At 43.4% G+C, this 24893-nt stretch overlaps 1 protein-coding gene across 1 annotated transcript in view; it reads left to right on the top strand.

Moving 5' to 3' along the window:
- The window catches only part of LOC143353339 (uncharacterized), a 289180-nt gene that overhangs the window by 1240 nt on the left and 263047 nt on the right, over positions 1-24893 (top strand). The window lies entirely within an intron of this gene.

Below are 24893 nucleotides of genomic sequence, written 5' to 3'. Positions count from 1 at the left end.
ATGCATTCCTTGCAGGGGTTTGCCTTGCAGTATAATGTTTACGGTCACTGTACTCCATAAATCGTATACATGCAATATGAAATAACAATTTTAGTAACAATATAAAGACGTTGTTACCCTTTTTATCGTATCAGTTTTTCTTAACTAGAAATTGGTTTTTGCGATTATTATTCCCAATGTCGAAGGAATTATAACGGTGCATTTTTGGTGGACATTAATAAATTGTCATCTTGGTAATATATTACAACCATATGATTTGTTCCATTTTTCTTTCTGATGCCTTAAAAGATTGGTTTTTGTAATTACAACACTGCACTCTTTGTTTCATGATAAACGTTTGTTTAATTCTCATCTTATTCTTTGTGAGCAATCTTCTCGATTACTTTTTCATTCATTCGGTGCATGAGTTTTTTTATACAACAAGATGAAGTTTGTCACGAGGTCCAAAGTTTCGCGGTACCGTCGGGGTTGAATTTATCCACGTCACGATTTGCATTGAATGTCGCCGCTCATTTAAATTATCGAAAGTGTTGCTTATGCTTCTTGCACAATGTGTGTCACGACGCTACTTTTGAAACACGCGACCTTCCTATGGGCACTGTATTAGCAATGTGAATAGAATGTATTCTATTTAAATATATTCGCTATGACCGTGACATAATATACGCTATATTTTTATTGTTGGAAAATTTAAATATGGCTCGGGTAGGTGTTTCACGCGATTTCTCCATGGAGAAGCATTGTCCGCCGATAAAGAAAAAAAGAAAAGAAGAAGAGAAACATTCGCAATGTTTCCTGTTCGCCGCATGGCAATTGCACTCTCCTGAAATCAAGTACTATGACGGTGAATGCTTGAACTTTGTTACTCGTCTTGGATTTGCCGAGGAAGAATGACCTTTGCTCTAACGCTTCTGTGAAAGTGTTATGCGCTCGCCGCGGAGGCCTTGTGCCTTTCCGAAGTTATTTTCTAGCGCCTACTTTTCATGCAAAAATTACAATTTTCATCGAATTCAGCTTCAAACAACTATCTGTTTTGCAATGCAAAAGGTATTTATTTATCCTTCAAGGTACAGGCTGAAGACACTATCAGTTGTTAGATTAAACATACTGCTCGAAATACCCAGAGGATCAAGCGAAGAAATGTCTCACTCCGTAATAGTAAATTAAACTATTTTATATTCCCTAACTATTTTATAACCGTCTCATAAATCACAGATCCGATGTATTCGCGTCTTTAACGGTACAGATGAATCCATCAGCATCGAATTTAAAGAACACTGCACTCGTAATGCAAAAGTAATTGCCAATTGGCATCGCGAATCGATTGATACGTATTTGATTCATACTTTAACATTGTAGTAGAAACCGTTCAAAGGGTTTATTATTTCCTCACTGGCCTCACCGTAGCTCGATGCAACGTAGAAGCATAATAAGAAATCTCGATTGGCCAGAATTTTTCGATCATAATTCAATGCAAAGGAGAAACGTGTTTGCAAGATGACTTGCTGCTTCGCTCGGATTGACGAACAATGAACTCTGGTCGGACTGCATTGTCCTATTGCTCCAATCATTCGCGTCAGACTAACTGGGACCGAGTAGCATCCGTAACGAGTCACAGGATTACATAATTCATAGGGAAACCTCTTAGTTGTTCAGCTACTTAATCTTAATCATTATGCAGTTAACTTCTGTAGATCGTTGTACCCGTGTATTCATTCCTACAAAACTTGTCGCATTTTTTTCGCGAAACCGTAGTTTCACGGACCATTATCTATCATACGTTATTTGCTGAATTGTTTGTCTGTAACGAATGCAGAAACTCTGTTGCGAATCAATACAAATGATCTCGTACATGTTTCCTTGGGCAATTAATTTGATGTATCTCTTGTTGTTAATAAGCTGAAGAAAAACGGCAAAATTAGGAAAATGTTGTCAATCAAAAATTAGTCCAATTCTGAGACCATAAATAAATGATACAAACAGTTTCTTTGTAATATTCTGGATAATAGGATACTTTAATTTTTTATTATTGATGGGACCAAAGCGTTCCCTTTGAGTATAGCGACATGGCAGAACGAAACTAGGTCATCGCATTATAATTTTTGTATAATTTGAGCATAGTTCATCAACACAAAATACTTTGCAATTATTAGACTGCGGATTTTATGCACGTGTGACAATATTGAGTAGGCGGAACACGAAACAGTGATAATATCAGACAATTTTCAAAATACGATTGTATTATTTGTACCTTATTACAAACTACAATATTACAAAAAGAAATAAGTGTTCATGCAGTTCCCGTTTCATGCAATCGATGCGCAACATCTTCATTTCGCATAGAGATCCGCAGTTTCGCAGTTTTATGTTAATTTAAGCTATCCCCGAATATAAAAAGGAAAGAAATGTATTGGTTAGGCAAGGGTCAACGTGTGAGGCAAACGTGTTAGGGGTTCGAATCTGTCGATCGTAGTTTGCGAAAACCGTCTGGAATACTTAGTTGTAGTTGATTCGCGGAGAAAAAAATTTCCCACGGCGCGAAAGCATGCGTCGATCGTTATCGCGTATCGGTTGGACGACGGCCACAGGGTTAATCGTGTTCATCTAATTTACATTCGCTTAGAAAGGCGGAAATGCGTTTCTGTGCGTGTCGATGCGAGGTGTCGTGTGCCAACTCGATGAACCCTCAAGGAGGCGTCTAACTGCGCGTGCAAATTACTCGCGTGATCGCGCTTTCTATCGGCGCTGGCAGACCCGTTCGTTAAATAGAATTTGACGCCCGGTGACTCGCAACCTGCACACGTTTCCCGATCGTTTCGCTCTTCGTCGCTCGATCGAATCGGAATACCTTGCTCGATGATTTCTGTACGCGCGTGTACGTAGTCACCGGCACGAAACAATACAGGATGTGATGTAACTGACGCGTGTTGAAACTGTACTCACGGCGAAACCGTTTCGGAGACATTCTAGCCGAGCGTTTATCAACAATCACGGTTTCCGCTGGAGAACCGTATCGAATCGGTTCCGAACAAATTGTATACGAACACTAATTTACAGTAACTTCACTGTGCACCTTATTTCAATAGCAATTCCCTGAATTTTTCAATTCTGTAATTGAAGCCGTTAATTAACAGTCGAAAGACTTTCGTTGTAGATTAAAAAAAAAAGGGTTTTCTATTTCTTTTTAAATATACAATTTTCGTATGGAGATCGAAGCTAATAAAGTTTCTACAATAAAAAGCAAGGTGGAAATTAAAGAATCCAGCGAATTAATGATCGGCGATCGATATTATCGGTTTAGATACCGTCGTCGATCCGATCGCGATTAAAGAGTGTATGCACGCGATTCGCGCGGGATAGACGCGCTATTTTAAAATTTGCGAGAGCGTCCGGCACATCTGATGCATATGCATGCACCAGCGATGTAAACGCTGCCAATGTAGAATTCTTTTTCAACCTTGGTGCCAATGGTGCCCGTGTACGTGTCGAGCCTGTTGTTAAGAGGAATCCCGCGAACGTGGCCAGGGGTTAACTGTACGAGACCAACGTGTTCAGAGCATTCATTTAACGATTTACGGGTTGTTCGTGTTAATTTTACTTACAAGAATAATTCATTTTAACCCACCTGTGGCAAGCGTAGGTTGCAATTGTTCTTCCATTTGAAGAAAAGCGAACTATGCTCATGAGATGTGAAAGTAAACATTCTTTTCATTTCACATCGGAATAGAATTATTTATTTAAATTATCGAAGGATATCAGGTTTACTGCAACAGCCAACAATAATTTGCCGTTTCGATATGATTTTATTTGTGAGAACTTTAATATTGGAAGACACCTGAAAGGCTCAAGAAACTAATGCGAAGCACCGAAGCGTACAGCTACATTCACCTGATTTGATAAGAGGATCTGTGTACGAGATTGCGAGCTGACTGTTTATCTATTTTCGCCGCGTGTGAAGCTGGTTACATGCGAGAGGCGTGATAGAATAAAAGGTCAGACATCGTGTCTAGGAAGCCTCGAAGATTAATGTACACGCAACGTTAAATGATCGAGAGAGATTTAATTAAGATTAACCCCGCCGGGTTGGATGATTATTCTAATTCGCGACTGCACGGTGCTACGGTGCCATGGAATAAATATGATTTATTGTCTTCTTCTTGTTCTCTTGAATCCAGGAAGCTTGCAAACGTGTGTACGGGTAGTCGATAATCTTATCATTATTCATTAAAATTGATTACGCCGCAATATTCGTTCTAATCAATCATTTCGTAGACGTTCGCGCATTTTGTAGCCCCCTGTACCTTCAATCTCTCCTTTGATTATGACTTCAGGTTTGTTATTAATACTGGAACCCTGTAGAAAAATTATTGATATTTATTTCGACTTAATTACGTTGTCCAACCTTATTCGAATCAAAATTTATTTACACCCCCTTGCTTCGCGCTCAATCTTTTTTATCCCAATTTTACATATTTTATCACGTGGTGGCTTTACTGCTAGGTTTCGCTTCCATAAAAATTTTCAAGACAACTTATCTTAATCTACGAAAAATATACGCATTACAAGTAACAAAATACTAAAATTTTTTGAAGCAACAAACGGAGCAGAAGGTAGCATAATGACAAGCGCCATGTACACGAAAATTAACAAACAATTTCTTAACTTTAACATTACGGGTAGTCTACAAGCTCGTTACACGCAATGGTTTTACATTGAAGGTGTAACATGTCGTTTCCTACACGATTAAAGTCATTCGAATCATAATGGGCTCTGTACGTAAAAGTACCAACCACCTCCGCCGACAAGACAATCTCTCCATGAAAATTTATTAATAATTGACGGTTGTTCGACGACCTGCACACGTAATCTTTCGGATAATAATTGTCACGGTCGCGGCGTATTCCTTAAACTGTTGCGTATTGCCTTGTACGTGTTACGGGTATGGTCTTGTAATGCGATGCAAGGATTTCAAGGTTTCGCCTATACGGGTATGGACAGCTTTGCCATTCGTCCGTGTCGCGTATATGGACACGGTCGGAGCAAGATTTAAACGAAGTTGCAATAAATCATGCATACTTGCCATTGAAAGTTAGACGGCAAAACCAGTTCTCCCGCATTATCGAGTTTTTTCCCCCCGGGCGACCTTATTGCTCCAATTATCTCTCCGTATATGTGAAATCGAAATTTTCCCCGACCGTTGCCATGACGATCATGCCACGCGTTAATACACCGTGTCAATTTCACGTGGACACTCGCCTGGAATGCTTTCGACGGATTCTCGAAGCTGCAAAAACCAAATCGATCCGACAAAATTCGCACGAGATCGAAGTAATCACAAATTTGTCACAGTGGGTGCTACTTTAATTCAAAATATACCTACTTCTTAAATAATTCGATTGAATTACGTTTAACAATATATTCACATTTATCTGTATCGAAATGGTAAATAGAAACAGACACAGAGATAAAATCCACAGACAGTTATATTATTAACACATAGTCTAAGGATCTTTGAGTAGATCCTTCAACAGCTACAGTAACGCCAACGATAATTTCGCTTGGGATGATTGTGTTAAACAAGATTTTTAAGCTTCCTTTAAAAGATAGGAAGATAGGCTGATAAATTGTTAACAGTGTTACGCATTAAATAATTGTCGGTATAAATTTGAGCGGGACGGCATCGACGCCAGTAGTTCACTTAAGGCTTGAAATTCCTTTTTTTTTTAGTATCGCGATAAAAATGAACTTCCGACGGGATCGCGTCTTCGTGCGAATACTAGAAATCACGCGACAGAATGACTCGTTTCCCCGGTTACATGATCGCGGGTTTACGTAAGCACGTAAATGATTTACACGCGTGTGCGGTGCTTTTTCTGTCGCGTTTTCGTCCGTAGCCATAGGAAACGACGTGCAAACGAGACCCCATAAAACTACCATTTTCTTGCGGTATACTTTAGCAACGAGCCGGGTCGCGTTTTCTTGCGTATTCGCGTTTCCTGCGCGTTCAGGAGTTCTCCCTCTGTTATTCTTTCTTCCTTTTTTTTTTCTTTCGGGGCCGGCTTTACGAGCCGCTCGGAATACGTGCGTTCGCTCGTTCGCGATTCGAAGGGTGTAATTTTACAGCCGATCATGATTAGGGACATTAACTCGCTCGAGTTCTTTCGCCGGACCGATACGGCGCGGCGCGGCGGGCTGCTGCATTCTTCCCAAGGGTGTATAACTTCGCCCGTTACGTCCGGCATAGTCGTTACGCCGCCGCTATTATGCAGAACAATGAATAGTTAAGGCCTCCTTATTGCCGGGCCGGTCGTGTTCCTCGACTTCTTTGGGAGACCTCGATGCCTCTTTTGCACAGTGTCTTCCTAAAAGCAGATACAGCACGACCTGCTAATTTTTCGCGCGGCAGGTGTTCCGCTAGCTCCACATTCCGCGAGCCTGTGTTTGCGAGAATTTCAGCGAACGGTAGTAAACGCTGGAAAATTAATTAACGAAGGTTTCTTTGCTCGTTTCGTGGCCGACGGTCGCGGTAAGTGTTAATTGATATCTGTAAAACAGGCGTGCAAACTGCGCGGGATAAGATGAACTCTTGTTAACCCTTTGCACTTTGTTACGGTGGCATCCAAAGTCTTCTGCTTGGTGATAATAACGGCAATACTATTTTTACTTACATTGGAATAAAGCAACCCATTAATAGAAATCAGAATATATAAATTTGGGGCGGGTCACAGGTCGGGAAATTGACTCGGGATCGGGTCGGGATTCTGAAAATTTCGAAAGCTCGGGTGCCCGCGATTGATTTTTAAAGAATTGATAATAAAACGGTCCCTGGTCCGAAGGTTACAGAGCCAAATGGCTGCAAGAGTTAAGGAGCAATTATCGGGAGGGAAACGTATTTTACTAAATTTTACAACAGGATGCAGTGATGAATCTCGGAAGCGATAAATAGGCGGAGTACAAAATTACGCTTGTATTTTATAGAACGTTAAATTATCCTCGATTCGAGGAAGCAGTTAATGTATAAAATAAATCACTACTGTGGCGCGTTTTAATGACGACTTATACGACCATCGTCGTCATACAGTTTGCAAAATCAGAAACGTCATCGTGTCCCGCTCGAATCGAAAATTATTCTAATGTCAAGGGACGGCGGTTTGAGATCAAAGATCGATAAATCGGCGAGTTGAAAAATCGACGGAGCGGCTGAGACAATCGAACACCGAACACCTGCATCATAAATAAGAAGTCCTCTCGCGGCTATTGCAATATTTATGACGCATTGTTGGATCGGCACCTGTTGAAATTTGACGTTATTGCTCGAGCGTGATCGACCGCTGCGAGCCTAACTTCCCGATTGGGAACGAAGAAAACGTCGGTGTCTGCCTTATAATTGGAAAATAAACACGTACTCGCGAATTCGTAGGAAAAACGCGCGATCGCGGGGCGCGCGTTTGCGTCGCCATCGAGCAACAAATTGGTATTCGCGCGACGGTAATTATCCACGGTGATATTTTTCGTTTCGCCAGGAATGCGGATGTTTCTTGCCGTCGTTTTGACGTCTCTCGACGCCGCTCGTTGCTCGCCGGGGCAGCGTCGTTCGCGATTTTGCGGGCTGACAGTACAATGGCGGTCGCGCGAACGCTGACAACATTCTGCCGTCATAGTTTCTGAAATGTATGCGTCGTTACGCGCGCGGCGCATGAATTCGTTGGCTAGGACGCTTGACGACGGGGTTTTTCAATGATATTTTCGCCGGGACACGAATAAATTTCATCGGCTGAAACCGACGACAGCGGTCCCGTTTTAAAAAGCTATCTAAGAGGCGAAATGACGATTATCGGGTGGCATAGTCTCGCGTGCCGCAGGTGAACGCAAACGCGCCGGGCACAGCGTGCCTCGATACATACTTCTAAAGGAGAGGGTGTGGAGACTATATTCCGCATAATAGCGTATTATGTTAACGGCCGGCTGCGATGCTATCTGTGGTAACCAATACAGAAACGGTTCTAAGTAAACATGTGGCTCCAATGAAAAGTAATGACTCTGATTTAATAACTTCGGCAAAGGTCAAGGTGCTCGAACAAACGATGAAAGCCATTTTATACTTCTCGATCAGTTTCTCAATTATCACATTATTGAAAAATATTCTTATTGTAGTCATTTTTCATATTCCTTCTGTGAGGCTGTACCCAATGTCTAGAGATATAATTGGAAACCCGATTAACCCGTTGTTAACGTATGTTAGGTTCAATGATCGCGTCTTTACCCCATTAAACGTCGCCATATTATGTTGACAGAAAAAGTGGTGCAATAATAATTAAATCAGCTTGTAAACAAAAATTACAGAACATTATAGAACCATTAGGTAGGATACGCAAAAACTGCTCGTTTAATCGAATACGAAAAAGGGTTACATAAAACATTCGTTAAAATTGTTTTCTCATCGAAATTATAGTGTACAACGCATTATAGTCTTTGCTCCAACTTACGTAAAAAGCTAATGGCTAATATACCGAACTGAAATTAGCGGTGGTTAGTGCTGTTTCTCGATTTTACTCGTTAGATTTCAATAAACATTCGGTGGCTTTGAACGGGTGATGCAACAAGCTACTTTCTGTCAATTGCAACTCTCGGATCGGACAGTTTAAAATATGAAATGTTCCACAATGCCGTGATGAATTGGATACCGTTAACACATGCATCGAATGGAATGCATTGTTTGATGGCTGAAATTTACAGAAACCGACGGCGGCGGCAATTAAAAAGACACCGAGACACAAAATGACGATTATCGGGCGGCACTGCGATCCAAGTACGCGCAGGTGAATGTAAATGCTGGCTAGTCCCGTGTAGCTGGGATACTTATAAAGAAATGGGCGTGTAGGGTAGACGTTCTGCAATAGTATGCTATAGAGTTGGTTCGCAGGACCGCATTTCGCTCTGAGGTAGGGAAGGAACGAGTGAATTTTATCTGCTAATCTAGCGGCGTTACGTTACCGCACCTTATCATCGTTGTTATCGCGAGGATCATTTTTATCCGCGCGAAATAAGGCGACGGCTAAAACTCGATTACTATCAAGAAACTTACAAAAAAACAAAAAAAAAAACAAACAAACATACTCGATTGTTAAACAATAAAGTTTAAAACAGTACAGATTCTTGAGAAACTGAAAGTCCTGATGTTTCAATATCGGACGCGAACAACAACATTCTCAACCGTAATCGACAGGCTCTCTATATTTGGCTGGCGTGGCTCGCGATTCTGCTTTCAATATCCACGCCTAGTTTCTGTGGTCGATAACTGATAGACGTAAAAGTCGAACTAGGCAACGGAAAGTAAAGGTATCCCTGTAAAACAATCCCTATTATCTACACGTGTGTTCTATTTATAGGAATCAGTGTCAAACGAGCGCCGACACGATGTAACCGTGTTACCCTCTGGGCGGTTCGGTTGTACATAGAACTATTTTCACAACGGAGGTTCGAGAGGTTTCTCTTAATTAAAACGGGAGTAATAAATTTATGCTAATAACTAGCCGCGTTTCCGAGGATCGTTGCAAGAACAGCCCCCCCCCCCCTTCTATCAGTTAAACTGTTGGGGAAGCCTACTACGTACTAAAACCCTACAATTATCCGCGATCCGTGTTCACTGACACGCGATGGACGTGGAAGCTACAGGCAAATCACTGGTAGGCTGGCCAGAAACGATCGCGGCGCACGTTGATTAAGAATAAAACGCGAGGATCATCGGTATCACGAACATGCGCGAGCGGATGTCGACTTGTTGTGTGCTTAAAGGGGAGGAGCGAAAAACTTTTCTCCGCAGGCCGTTGCCGGGCTCGCCGCTGCTGCGGGATCGATTTTTCTCGAGGAAAATTGATTGCGTGGTTACCATTTTTTACCATCGCCGTTAATAAACTCTCGGCAATATCTTCCTTAGATTATACTTATTGGAGCGCCGTAAAACCGTTTGCGCTTGCCTGGAATCCTCAAGCAGGGAACCTCGAACGAACTACCAGTGGAATCTTACTAACTCCCCGCGGACGAATGTCGACGATCAGCTTTTTGTTTACGGTTATGAACCACTGTTGTCTCGTGGCAATTTCGTTATTAATTTCTGTATCGTTACGGCGCGTGGTTGTTAAGGACGTTGGGTATAAAGTGTTTCCTCACGTCTGGAGCATTCGTTTCAATCCGCCAAGCAATTTGATTGAGAAATCTGTTTGTTATATTTGGTGCATAGTGATTTTTATATTTTCCTCCCCCTGTGTTCCGTGTTTGAGTACCGTTTCGAATCTGAAGCATCCCGAAAATTGTAAATCTTTTTATCGAGTCGGTGATTGAGCTTTCAGAGGTAACAGCCGAGCGCGGTTCTGACACATTCCCGAGATTAATTCTTGTTTAGGGATGCTGTGCTTGATATTGGGTCGAAGAGGACAGGGCAGATATACCGTGTTGGGCACTCAGCAGCGCACCTTGCATCCGGCGTGTAACACAGCATGCTCGGTTGGGTACACGACGCGTATAATCTGCACAGGTGAAGCGGAATCTCGGTGGTAAACGGATGCCACTTTCCTTCTCCCTTTCTCTCTTTCCTTTTTCCCGTTCACCATTTTATATGATACGAGTCGGCGTCGTCGTGGTCCTCTCGCCGAGTGCCGCAGGTTTATACCGGTCACTCGCATCCTATGTCATTATCCATCATTACGGGCCAGGACAACGGTAAGGAATAGCCGCTGTCGGGTATCCCCGGTGTCTTGTAAGATCGCTTCCTCTTCATTTATTTTTCCGTATGTTACTTTATTCGCTGGGACGCGACCGCGAGACTTTTCGTGCTTTTCAATCGGAGTACGCGATTCTGGTCAGTTTATTTATTTCCTAACCCTCGTAAACGAGTTCTCATAGTCGTGAATTGCGTTATTTGTTACGGGTATTTCTAGTGTAACATTATTTAAAATTACTTCTTTCCTAAGCGGGATACAGCACTTCCGAAGAGCACACCGCTTGTGCACGCGTTCAACTCTTCGGCGTCTCGCTTGCGCGCGCATTGAGATCTCCGGCGCTCGGCTCTTTTATACTCGTGGGATCGACGATTTTCTTTTCCACTGTTTCACTTTCTCACATGCAACTGCATTATTGATACAGAAATGCTCTGGAAATAGCTCTTTTGAACCAGAGTCTATTGTTATTTTATTACTATCTAGTTCGTTACATTTCGCTCGATATCTTCACAAAAGTGAAACACAAGATTCCGTATTATTTTAATATTATTCACGGTTGTGCTTAATTCGGCTGTGAATTTACGAATATTCGCAACCTAAATATTTACAATGCGTTCGTACTTTACACATTTATTGTTCACTTCAGATTTTTATAGAACTATTTTATAGAATTTTCATAGATTTTTTTACCATCTACAGAATGGTGTTAAAACATTCAGAAAAGGAGTAGTTCACGAGCTAATCAAAGGCGAATGAAATAATTCTGTATGAATACTAAGAAAGAGAAGTTCTAAGCAATAATTCCTGTTAGTCACATTCCATTCACATAAATATAACCTCTTGCACTATAATTCACTTGGCGGTTCATTTAGCGGTTAGATCTTCTTTGACGTGCATAGTGACGTTCGTAATTTCCCCAGCAGAAAAAATTTATATTTATCGCGTGCCTACGTACACCTACGTAATATACATACATCGACGACAGCAAAGCAGAATTTTATTTTAGTTTAAATCTTTATCACGAGTCCGACTTGGTATTGTAGTGAAACGAGAGAAACGAACTGAATAGGAAAGAAAATAATGTTGACTGTATATTAAAAAGTAGCATCTTCCGCGACCGTTGAGCGTTGGTAAATGTTCACCATGCTGGTGTCGTTGGAAGGGGTTAATCATGACGACTCTTCAAACTCGCGCGATAACAGTTAGTCCGTAAATATTTCGCGGTTTACACGCATACGCGGTCTCTGTTTCTCGCGATACGGAGCATTAAAGTCAGTTACACGGTATATCTCCCTTCTGGCTGGCTTACCTCTTGTTACGTCCCGCTGTTGAAGGTGGTTGCTGGTATATGGGGGGTACCGATGATTACACCAACCAGCTCGGTCAGCCGAGATAGCCGGGACCGGGGTCCGCTTCTCTCGTGGACGCTTTATTTTCCGGCGGCGAGCGTCGGTCAGGTGGAAAGTGTTTTTCTTGGTCGTTTTACCGTCCGGATGATGGTGTCTCGATTTTCTCGATCCCTCGCGACGCCTCGCGAATTCGTGACAGTTCCCCCGGGATGGAACGGGCGTTTTAATAGAACCGCGAACTCGCTCTGGCAACCGGCACCCACCATATACAGAAGGTCCCGCAAATTTACCGGTAGTTAGAATTTTATAGTCGCTGGGTTCGCAGATCGAATGGTCCGGTGTAATGTGAAATTACGATCGTATTCGCCGTACGGACGCTGACAGTAAATATCGCCAAGATGCGCAATTAATTCGATATTATTTTTAACGCGGCCAGCGCCGAGGAAGATCTGTTCATTTGCGCGACGACGATCGGATTTTAAACTGGTGACGCGTTCCTTGAGCGTGCAACGCTTTTTTCGAGGATTACGAAAAGCTCCTCGATACGAATCGGTGGCCGCGATGTGATTTATTAGCGTTCGAGGGGGATCAAATTCAGATTTGTGCGGCTCGTACGTCATCTAAGCACGGTGTACGATATACAGGAAACGATAACACAGCGCCGGCGAGATTCGACTAAGATTTTTATTGGTAGCGGCTAATTGTAATATATTGCAACATAAAGTATGTCTATAATAGAACGCCTGCGGAGATCGCTTTCAGGCGTTCGGAGATTTATTTTCGCGCGGTCCCCGTTCTTCTCGGAAAATTTATTGAACAAGATTTAAAGAGCAATGGGAATCTAGGAGATTCGCTTGGTAAACATATTTCATCCCGCGCGGCTTGTTCCCTCGGGTATATCTGCCAGCCGCGATTTATTTCGGACGTGCAATTAAACCTTACTAAGCTGACGAAAAGGAAATACAGGTGTCGCTGTTTAATTACCTGCATTCAGCGATATCGAAAACCGTGGAACTGAAAAAGAATTTTTTATAAAGTACGTACTTGTAAGCTGATTGAAACGTAGTGAAATTAAATGGACAAACAAAAATGTAGAAATGAATTTTTAAAAATGTATAGAAGTTAATGAACACAGCAATATTTTATCGATTGAGCGTATTATCATTGTCGTTCTCCAAAAAGCAAGTTCTTCGTTTTCGTCGCATGAAATACACCTGATGAATAAATTACTGTCTCTCTTTGTAAATTTTGTCAGGAAAATCAGTCACTCAATTGTCAGGATATGAATAGGTCAATGTATTGTTTTATCTCCGAAACTATTATTATGGAACGTGCGCGTCTCGTAAGTGATATCTAGCCAGCCCAAGCTCGACCGAGCGAAATAATTTAAATAAATTCAAAGTATTACATGAAAACCGTTTGCATGAAAGGCTCACATATCGTGTCCTCCAAGGATCGCTTGTAATCCGAGCATAAGCGATGAAACGTAGCGGACGCGTCCTTCCCCGCTAATTATTTTGCCACCGTACGTAATAGTTACTAATTAGCGCGCTTGCGGATAATGCGGCGGAGCCCCGGAGCATCGTTACGTTCATCTAAACATTATGCACCGTCCAAGGAAAAAAATTAGGAAATATCGTTTCAATGAGGAAAGCGTAAGAGAGGCACGAGAGAGAGAGAGAGAGAGAGAGAGAGAGAGAGAGAGAGATGCCTCTGCGAGATAAGATCCCTTTGTTGCGGCACACAATGCAATTATTTAATGTCGTGGGTTCTAAAAGGTTTCGTGGCGGTGGAAGAAAAAGTCCGGCAAGCCATAAACACCGAGGGCATGATTCCGTACGCATTATGAAGGAATGGTAAATGTGCGTGTGGCTTAACGCGGTTGGTTTTCCGCGAACGGCCCGCTTTCCAACGGTGCGTTTCAACTGGCTCCGTGGAATTCGTAATGTCGCCGGGAATTCAATGTTCTTACGAGCTTCTCATTAAAGCTGTATGAAGTAACGCGCTTTACAGTTCTCTTCTCAATTTCACCCGCGGTCCAGCCCCTACCTCTGTTCCAAATTCCAAAGTTTCACTTTCAAACGACACGTTGTTGCACGCGTTGCGCGGATTGCCGCTATCGATACCTACGCTCGCGGATCCAGCTGTTTGATCCTGTATTACACGTTCGACGGCGTTTCAATCGGTATATTGCCGGTTAATTTTCCAGTACTGTCGCGTGTTAGCTGATACACATATGCATGCGGCTACTATAATCGCGCCGGCTTTGCAAACTGGTTTCGACCAACCAGGCCGGCTGAAAAATCGCTCAACACCGGCGCACAATTGTCCAGATCGAAGAATTTACTAACGCCTCGGCGAAAAATCCGCTTTCTCGATGCATACCTACTGAATTTCCGTTTCGCGGCGAGTGGACAGATCTTTGCACGAACCGAATTGTTTCGAAACTTCTGCATCACCCAGTCAAGTCTGCAAAATCGTACTGCAATTTTTCACTCGTGGAGTTTGTCAATCTCAAGTTCATCAATCCCTTAACAATTAATTCAAACGATCGCTTGGACACTTTTCGTAAGAGGTTTCTCATTTCCAGGGACCCGAGGACCTGGCGATACAGTTTTGAAATTTCTAACAGTACAACAAATACAATAGAACTGGTAACTTTAGAACGAATAGATATGAAAAGGAGTAGACAGGATAGTTATTGTTCGCACAAGCAGAAAACTTTTATTTCGAGTTAGAAAGGCAGTTTTCTGTGCCATTTTTAATCTGGTATCTTATGAGGGTTGAGAGGTCGCATCTTCTAAATCCTTCGACGCGGCCGTGGAGTTTCTGAGAATCGCCGATCGACCTCGAGAGTAAAATCGAGAGACCGGCTCCGTAATCCGCGCCCCTCTTTTCCATCGCTTTTTTCTCGAGTTTCGCGGCGGGGAACAGGATCTTAGAGGGGGTCGGTCGAGGGAGCCGTACGGGGGCTGGCTGAGCGTTTCCTTCGGCGACGTGGGATTTTCTTTTCGTGGTAGAGCTCCGACGGGATGTCGCGCGTTTCCAGGCCGAGAGCGTGTCTCTCCTGGCGGAAAAAAAGGATCGCGTACGATGTTAGCGGACTATATTACCAGCAACACCAGGGACCATCCATCAACCGGATCGATGCAGACGAGCAAAAAGCTCGAACTCGTCTAAACCGATTGCTCGGAGCAGGGCTCTCACGGTTGGCTCACCGCGGCCGTGCTCATTTCAGATAACCCGGGTCCCTGCGGCCGTGTACATCTTCCCCGAGAATTTTTATCGCGTCAGGTTCGTACGCCATCCGCGGCAACGCGTGTCCAACAGCCTAGATAGGATCGCGTGTGTGCGTGCATGGATACCCGCCGTGTCCACCTGTATATATGTACATACGCGCTTCGTCGTCCCAGGAGAGGTTTATGGTCGATGATGCTTTCTCGAGACGTGGAATCCTTCTCGCGCCGGGAAATATTCGGACTGATGGTGCCCTTTCACCGGGAAATTATGGGTGCGCCGAACGCTACATTGTCTGGCACGACGCGTCTGAAACCATTCGACTTTAGCAGAAATTAAAACGGGCTCTGACTAACGTGAATGGTTCTCGAGGTGCCTTAACCTTTTTCTGAGTTGTGCCATTTCTACTGTTAATCTTCATTCTAGATGCACCGAGACTGTTTAATTATTAGACTGCGGAGCTTTCCGTAAATTAAACGTTTCTCACCTCAATTGCAACAAACAGGAGTTAAGGCAATAGTTTTAACAGGTTAAAATGAGTTTAACCCTTCTTTGAGAATGAGTGTCGATGTATTAGTGACATCAGGCTGCCGTGTCTGGTCACTAAGGTTGCAAACAAATAGTGTAACTGAATGGAAACCTGGAATAAGGGTCTACTTTAATATCGTAGACCCTTATTCGAAGTTTCCATACAATAATTTACTTATCACAGGCTAGGTACATATGTACTTTTGATGAAATTTTTATAATTTCGAAACATTTTTACAATTTCAGTAACTGTGAGAGAAAAAATTCGGAACCAAACATTGTGACCGGTTCGATAGTTTTTGGGTTGAATGTGCTAGAGTTAACGATGACCCTCCAGCGCACAGGTCAAATCAATAAAACTCTGGAAGATGTCTGTTCCCCTTTTTGTCCCTGTTCAGCTTGCTTGGAATTTCTTAAAAGCTGAAAGAAGTTCTTTTTTTGCTAGCTTTATGGCCTCGCTCTAAGTAAAAAGAGCTGTATTTGTGATTAATTTGGCATGGGCAGAGCGGACCATCATCTGCAAAAATAAGAATGCGCGTTGTTTCTCACGCGTCGGTCCGCGGACGTTTTTCTTAATGGCGGATAAACGTTGCCTGAAAAATGTCGCTTTAATCGACGCGTCTCCCCGTTTTCATAGTCACCATAAGCGCCCCTCGCAATTTGCGAAGGGCCTTAACGACCGCGAGATAGAAGTCCAATTACGAGACGCCGTTTAGAGTTCTCGGTCTGCGAAAAACGCCTCGTTATGGCATTCGTCAGCGGCCCGCGGATTTGTAGGCGTACCAGTCGCATTAACGCATTTTCTTAATGCTCGTAAACCGTAACGATTGCGAGACGCGTCAACCACTATTGCCGCCCACTAATGAAGATGTCCGCTGATATCGCGAACTGGCGTTCTCGCCGGCGTGCGGACGGGACTTTTGCCGGTGGTAATTAAAATTATGGTCTTGCTCGTCGATTCCGCGGGGAGAGCACGGCGACCTTGGGGCGGTAATTGTCAATGCCATCTTCGCGAAGACGATGAGCACGTCTCCGGGACAGCCCCGGGCTCCTAATGGACCTTCTTCCCTTAAAAATGGCACAAACGGACATGGTGCCACAGTGAATTCTCTTTGAATAATTAATGGTTATAAATTCAAGTGTATCCCTGTGTTTAATAATTTCTATCGTAATGGAGACGCCGAGGAAATCTCGAGAACAGCTTCGAATTTTTCTAATGGACTTTCTCCCCTTAAAAATGGCACAGAACGACCCGGTGCAATAATGAATTTTCGTTGAATGATTATGCTGGCGCAACAGTCTTTAATAAAACACCACAGGTCTTCGTTAGACTTTTTATCACGTTGCGCGCCATTTAGGCGGACAGTTTTCTAATATTTCCTCGAGAAGCTGGGTTCGGCGTAGCTCGCGAGCCTCGCTAATTAAGTTCCATTTTCGCGTTTGATTGTCCCGCGGCCGCGAAAGGGCTAATTGCGACACGGGTTGCGTGAAACGCAGGTTTCGCGTTGGCCGCGTGGCGAACCGAAAGTTTTCCCCGGCGAGAAGCATTGCGGTTCTTAAGGTACCTATTTACGGGGCCCGTGGAAGCGAGGTAAAGTGCCGCTCAATGGCCATTTACGCAAGGCGAAAATGCTGTCATAGCCGGCTTATTATCATTTCACGACGTAAAAAGGTATTGCCGCGTTTTGCTGCGTCCGGGCACCCGGTTGGCTCGTTGCGTGTCACGCGTTTCGTATACATAGAAACTGTGCAACGGTTTCTTCGGTTGCTCGGCCGAGCTCTCGCTTTGACGAGCGGACGATTCGGAAATCCCGATTCGAGAACCGTTCCTTCCCCTAGGTCGCTTTATTATCCGAACGTCCACTGGCTCCGTTGACCATCGCGTCGCAACTAATTGTATGTGTAATTGTGTCATCGTCTACACAACACCGTCATTAAATATTTCGTTTCGACATCCGCGCGCATGCCTCTCCGTCACGCTTTAAGAGAAAGAGGTTACGGAACTCCTACCTTCCGAACGGTTCGCGATGTTCTTCATTGTTGCTAGCCTTATCGAAATTGATTACACGGTTCCACTGCAATCCTCAACAGATTTACCTCGCTTCTGCTCTGAACGATTCTTACAAATTCGAAGCAATATACAGCGAACCCGAAAAGTATTCAAACTAAATCTCTGATTCTCGAGAAATCCTCAATATTTATCAATTTAATATAAACATATAGCACAATAATAGATTCCGGCTCATTTGAAAGCTCGGAGCCTCTACTTTCGTAGACAATTTTTAATTTTGTTTACAGGACATTCGTGTAGGATATAGCAGACGAAAAAATTGTTTTCCGAATAAATTTATTATTGAAAGTCCTCTTTACTGAAACTACAACAAATAGCTTTAATTCTCAGGTTAATTCGACGCGCGTACACCGCAGGTATTCATTTGCATTTCGTTCGACGAAAACGCCGGGTACACGATTCGTAAAATAACACATAACATATTTTTGAATGAGCGTATCCGCGATGAATAAACGCAGTCATGGTTAATTTAAATTCCTGTTTCGCGTCTTAATTCATTCTCGTTTTAAGATGCATGCGATGACACGGTGGACGTTAATCGAAGGCGAGCGTGTTGCCGATGTTGTAAATTAATTAGTGGAACACCTTGTCACAGTTGAATTGTCGTGACATAATTTTCGAGGATTCCACACCCGCGTCCTCGGCATCCTTGCGTATACTTTTAGTAATGATGATGATGATGTTTCGAATCCTCAGTATCATTGACACCGTTAGGAAGGATTAGTCGATAATTCCTTCTGTGAACAATTAAAATAGACATCCTTCGAGTATGACGAGCATACGAGAGTGAGAGAGAGAGAGAGAGAGAGAGAGAGAGAGAGAGAGAGAGAGAGAGAGAGAGAGAGAGAGAGTGAAAAATGATTATGTTAAAGAATCCGCCAAAAATGTGCTGCATAATGTTCTCGACATTAGTGGCATATAATGACGATGACGCAGCAACAGCTGATAATGGAGTAGAACCAGAACGAATTGGGCGTGTCCATTTTTTCTGTTTCTTACAACGGCTGCTGCACTACTAACCTAATCCCGTCATCTGGTTTCTCACAGGCTGCCCTACTTAGATTTTTAGTTGATTGAAAACTAACTTGGCTTAGTGGAAAACTAACTTTAGTTTCTAAAAAACTAAAATTAATATCTTATCTTCTTTAATTCAGAGTCTAAAAGACATATTACTTCATTACTTTCATGCTATCTCCATACGCTTCTGGAGTAATCTTCATATTTCCGTATCTTCCATGGTTTATGAAACATCCTACAACGTGGACGAGATTTATGTCTGCTCCGGGAATCTTGAATATTTCGCCAGCTAGCGCGGATCCCCCAAAATGGCAGAATGGCGTGCAAGTTGTACCGTGGCAATATATCACGGAGAAACCAGTCCATACACCGCGTTTCGTGGGCTACGAGACGGAAATTAGTTCCCAGGATAACACCAAAGTATGTTTTATAAAAATACCAGATATACAATTCTGGTGCGTAATGATTCACGTATGCACGATTTCCTGACAATTTATTTATGCACACGCTACTGGAAATATTTATCGCATCTCTGGAACATCTAATACTGTAACTTTTACGATACTGTTTATTTGAAAATTCTACGATAGTACTTCTGTTACTTTTGAGTGTACTTTTTTTGCAATTCTGCATTTTTGCATTTAATTTTGAAGGAATAATAAAGTTTGAATAACCAGGTACTTCAATTGTACCGACAGTATAATATTATTAGCGTAAGACAGCTTTAACAATTAACTGGATATAGTTAAGAAAATTACAGGTACCGGGAATAAAGGTATACCGAAAGCAATTATTTCTTAAAATAATTTTTACGTGACGTGCTTAGGGGGAAGATAGGGCTATACGAACACGTGGAACACATCGGGTCGTTTAATGCGAACGGCCATACGATAACGACCCTGATTCCATCGTCGAAGCGCCATGAACCATAGGCTTTGTTCTTGAATGGTAACCGCGTATGAGTCTCGTCTTTACGAACCACTTAATAATTTCTGTTTTACGGTCCCGGCGTTACTACAACGTCTACACTTTCGGCTCGGCGCGGCTTGCTGCCCGAGAAAACTAGCTTTTTACGCCGCATCACGGATACCTACACGCGTGCGCCACACACTCGCATCATCATAGGAGCTGTTATAACACTAAAAGTAATTGCACGAACGTGCAAGTTAAACGAGGCTCTCGTTTGAGCCGCGTGGTAAAGCTTCGGCTATCGCGGATTCATGAAAGTTTTATGCCTCGGGCCTTTGCTAGCCTTCTGTCAGGATGCTGCAATTGACCGTGAGACGCTTTAAGACGCCGACACGATAGCCTGCTAGTGGTTCCGTTATGCTAAATCCACGACGGATTTAATGCTGGAAGCATTCGTACGCGTCTGTTGCCCGCTTAATAAAATTTACCGCGTCAATTTCATCGAGATTTTTATTGTAATCTTTCTAAGACCTTACAGTAAACTGGTTTCAGCGGATATTTTTATGCCTGAAGCGTAAATTAATCTGATCATAAAAATCTATACCCCATCTCTCGGACCAGATTAGAAAACATTAGGGGGACCCATAAGTAATCAATTATTTTGAAATCTAAAACAAACTTTGTAGTAAATTCAAGATTTTATTTCTTAATTTATTATTGTAATCTCCATCATTATCAAGGACAGTTTGCCATCTTTCCTGCAAATTTTCAATCCCCCTCTTATAGAAATCCAGGGTTCGTCAAGCAAAATATGACTCAAGGTGCCTCCTTGCATCTTCTACTGAATGTTTTATTTCTTAAATAATGCTCCAGAGATCTGAAAAGATGATAGTCAGAGGGAACAATATCCGGTGAGTACGGGGGGTGCAGTAAAACTTCCCATTGCAATACTTTGATTTTTTCCTATTGCGGTTTGATTTGCAGAAAGCCATTGCTTGGAACGCTTTATGTTATCATAAAGAATCCATTTTTCATCTCCGGTAACGATTCTGCTAAGAAATGGATCTCTACGAAATCTGGATAGCAATGAAGTGCAAATTGATCGACGAATATTCTTGTTGATCTCAGATAATTGACGAGATACCCATTTTCCATGCCTATATGCCGTTCCCATTTCGTGTAGGTGCCTTTGTATAGTTGACCATGTGGACCCAAGGCTTCTCGATAATTCTTGTATACTTAATTTTGGATCAGCTTCCACTAGAGATTTTAGGGTGTCATTATCAAATTCAACTGGTCGTCCACTTCGAGGCCTGTCAGAGAGATCACAATCATCAGCAGCAAACCTTCTGAACCAACGCTGACACTTGTTGACCTTCAATACATCTCCATAAAGATCGCAAATTTTCTTTGTTGTCATCGTTGCATTAAATTCCGCATGAAAATGAAAAAGTATGCAATGACGAATATGATCCTCGGGAGGTACGGACGCCGTCATTTTATTACAAGGATGTAAAAAAAATTATATTTTTTAGAATATTTTGAACACAGGCTGCTTTACCGAAAACTGTTCCTCTTTAACGATCGGTACAGAACTAAAGGCAAAACAAATTCTTTCCAAATAATTGATTACTTACGAATAGCTTCGAGTGCAAAGGGTTAATTCAAGCTCGAGAGCTTCCCTAATTGTTTGTCAGCCTGTAACAACCGAACCCTCGAATAGAGGTGCTCGAGCGGTTTGCTAATACTGACCTAGAACGCTCCGAACGATCGTTAAGGGGTTAATCCCCTTTCGCAGGGGACGAACACACGCGAGAGTCTCTAGGAGGAGGTCGAAGACCGTTTCGTGGTCTCTCGCGGCGAGATCCGGCGTGCGTTCATTGATAAAACGATGGGGGCTCTTTCCTCGGAGCGTCGCGAATTAATTAAGACGATCGATGTGTCCCCGACCCGCCTAGCACCCTCCCGATATGTATAAGGGCCCGGCTTAAGCGTGCCAACCCGCGTGCCTCGGGCCTCTTCCTTCCCTTATCTGGATCTCCGTGAAATGCGACGTGGCGGTGTCTCCGTCGTCCGATGACCGATCGCGAGGATTTACGCCGTTCGTTAAATTAAATTACGCCTACTTGTCTCGGCAGGGTCTCAGCTCACATGAAAGAAGCTATATCGACGCGCCGCTATGGCGTCCGGTATTTATAAACCGAGCCTAACGCGTTGCTCCGCGGTATACCCGGCATCCTCTTTCTATCTTTCTTTTTTTGCGAATCCTGGAAATGAGATCGGGATAGAACGGTTCCGTACATGGTCACCCAGAGCCACCGTCCGCAAGGTAGCCAAGGACTTTTAATTGATTCCAGAGGCCCCGCGCTATTTGTTCAACAGTACTGTCAGACCTGGCCAACCGTAATCTCGAGAATGCGGGATTTTTGTTACGAGAAACGAGTCCGATTCATTATAGTCGAACTCCATCTGACAGTGGGTCAGGAGTAGCTCTTACCGACAAGGACAACGTCTCGTTTATAATGAGTATGCTTATGGTTGCTGTCCCGATCTATTGTGTCGAGGACACTAGTGCTCCTGGGTTCAAGAAAATCTCATCTATCGGATTTGTAATTCTTGTACACGGTTAATGGTCCCCTCCGGTAGTGTTTCGCAAATAAACCGAACCCCTTGTAGTACAGTGCTTACTCTGTATATGTCCCAAATTCCTAGCCGATGAAAGTCCCAGAACTATCCCCACTGCCGCGGGGTTCAGCGTGGATCAAGGAACAGCATCTCCTGCTCGATATATGTCCCCAACTAGACCCGTGTTTTGGACATGTATCGAGTAAGCACTGTACATTAGAGAATAGAGAAATGTGAAGGAGAGAATAAATCCGAATTCCTCAGAGTAGATTAGAAAATAGAAAAATGTGAAGCAGAGAATGAATCTAATCCTTCATATCAGATTAGTAAAATAGAATGTGAAGCAGTGAGTGAACCTAACCGCACGTGGTAGATTAGAAAATAGAAGAAGCAGGGAGTAATCCGAACCCCTAACAGCAGATTAAACTGAGAAAAATCTCAAGCGGTTTTTAAACGAAAGGGAAAAGGGTCGAGACGAAAGACGAAGAAAAGGGGAAGAAAAAGAACGTCAAGGGCGAAGTCGAAGGGATCGCAGCGGAGGTGAAAGGGGGCCGTGAAAGAGAGGAACGAGATAGTCCGAGGGTGGAAGTTTGCGAGACATCGCGTGGGTGGTTCGGCGCATAATTACGTAAGGGTCTATTAAATGCAATCATTAATGGAAATCTAATGGCGGCGGGGCTTCGTGGCCGTTGCCCACGTGGTCGCGTGATCATTTGTACAACATGTCGGTGGGGATCGAGGCCGATCTTTGATTTATTTGTTGGCATCGTTTTGCTCGTTCGCCGGCTCGTGCAACACGCGCCGGTAATACGCCTGGGACGGTGGCTGCCCGGTAATAGGTTCGAAGCGTTTCGATTACGCGCGCCTCTTGACGCGAAGAAATCCGCTGCCTATCGATCTCGCTGGAATTCCGATACGCCTCATAGATGCGAAACACGTATAGCCGCACGATAGACAGCCGGCCGGAGGTTTCGCGATACTCTCCCGAGCTATTCGTATTCGTGTTTCGTGCGGATTTCGTATTCGCGGGTAATCGAAACTACTACGAAATCTGGGATTAGTTGCTCTAACCGTTTCCGCGCCGAACCGTTCCCCTATCCTTCAGAACGGCTTCGTGTTGTTCACTTACGTTCCCGTATGTAACTTCGCTATTCAATTTAGAACTGTTCAGGAATACTAGAATTGTTCTTTTGTATCGCGTGCCGGTACCGACGAATGTAATTTAAAGCAGCAAGATAAGAGTGGATTAAAGGATTAGAGTCAGTATTTTACATTTTCATTTTTCGTGGCTTCAACAGTACTTATTGTGTCCCCCCCCACCCCCCGTTCTTAAGTTCCCTCCTTATCATCCCGTTTTTATCCTCATTATCTCGTGACTATTATCGAGTATTAGCTTCAACAGGACTTATCAGCTGGTAAATATACATTGTCTCCTTTTCAGCTTCCCGTTGTTATCTTAATGATTTAGTGACGCGTCCAATAGCACTCTCATTTACCTCTTGCAATAATGGTGTCGTCGAATAGGAATTGTCTGAAACGTCTGTTTCTCTGTAGAGTCTCGCCGTGCCCCTCAAAGAGAGGGAATCCGCAACGAAATTGTAGAACCGGTTGCTTTAAAAATAGAGAACGTACTTTCCCGCGGAACTGCAGTATTTTATAGTCCCTATCGAAAGTAATTGTCTTCGACCGTTATAGAACTGGGGAACTCTGGAACAGGCAAGTTTTAATTTAACAGCTGCGTTACGAGAATGTATGGGGGGGGGGAGGAGGAGGAGATTGCCGGTGGCGTCGTAAAGTCTGATTAACTTTGCATGGGGTTTACATGTTCCACAAACTTGTTCAGTTCGGACGCGGAGCATCGAGCCTCGCTGGAACAACGAAATTTCATAAAACCTGGAAACGACGTTGCGAAGCTAGTTACGCGCACCCTATACACACTCTCTGGTTGCTTCGTAAAATCCGGCGAGGTTTATTAAATTGGACCAGGCTACGCCCGTCACGCGGCAATCCTTGTTTCCTTTTTGGTCAATTTGTTTGTTCCGCGGGACACGCATTGTTCTCCTTTCCTGTCCCTTTCTTTCTCTCTCTCTCTCTCTCTCTCTCTCTCTCTCTCTTTCCCCCTCTGCGTCGTTTATTGTCGTTCATCAGCGATCGTCGATCCTCTAACTAGACGTTAATGGAAATTCCGTGAGCCGCGCCGGTAGATCGTGTGGATAGCGACGTGGGACTTCCCCTGGTGTCCCTCTTATTATGAAATTGACTACCACGAGAACTTGTGCGCCGAGATGTCAGATACGCTTTCGCAGAGACTAATCCTGGAATGCATCTTTCACCGGTGGGCGTTCTATCCCCAGGGGATCTCGCTAATTCCCCTCTGGCATAATTCAGTGCACCGTACGATTCCTGGCCTTACTTTTCATCGGGCTGTCCTCTCATTAG

The sequence above is a fragment of the Halictus rubicundus genome, chromosome 4, assembly GCF_050948215.1.
Source record: "Halictus rubicundus isolate RS-2024b chromosome 4, iyHalRubi1_principal, whole genome shotgun sequence".
Lineage (NCBI taxonomy): Eukaryota > Metazoa > Arthropoda > Insecta > Hymenoptera > Halictidae > Halictus > Halictus rubicundus.
The sequence above is the reverse complement of the archived record's forward strand: the minus strand, read 5'-3'. Positions and strand labels throughout refer to the sequence as shown.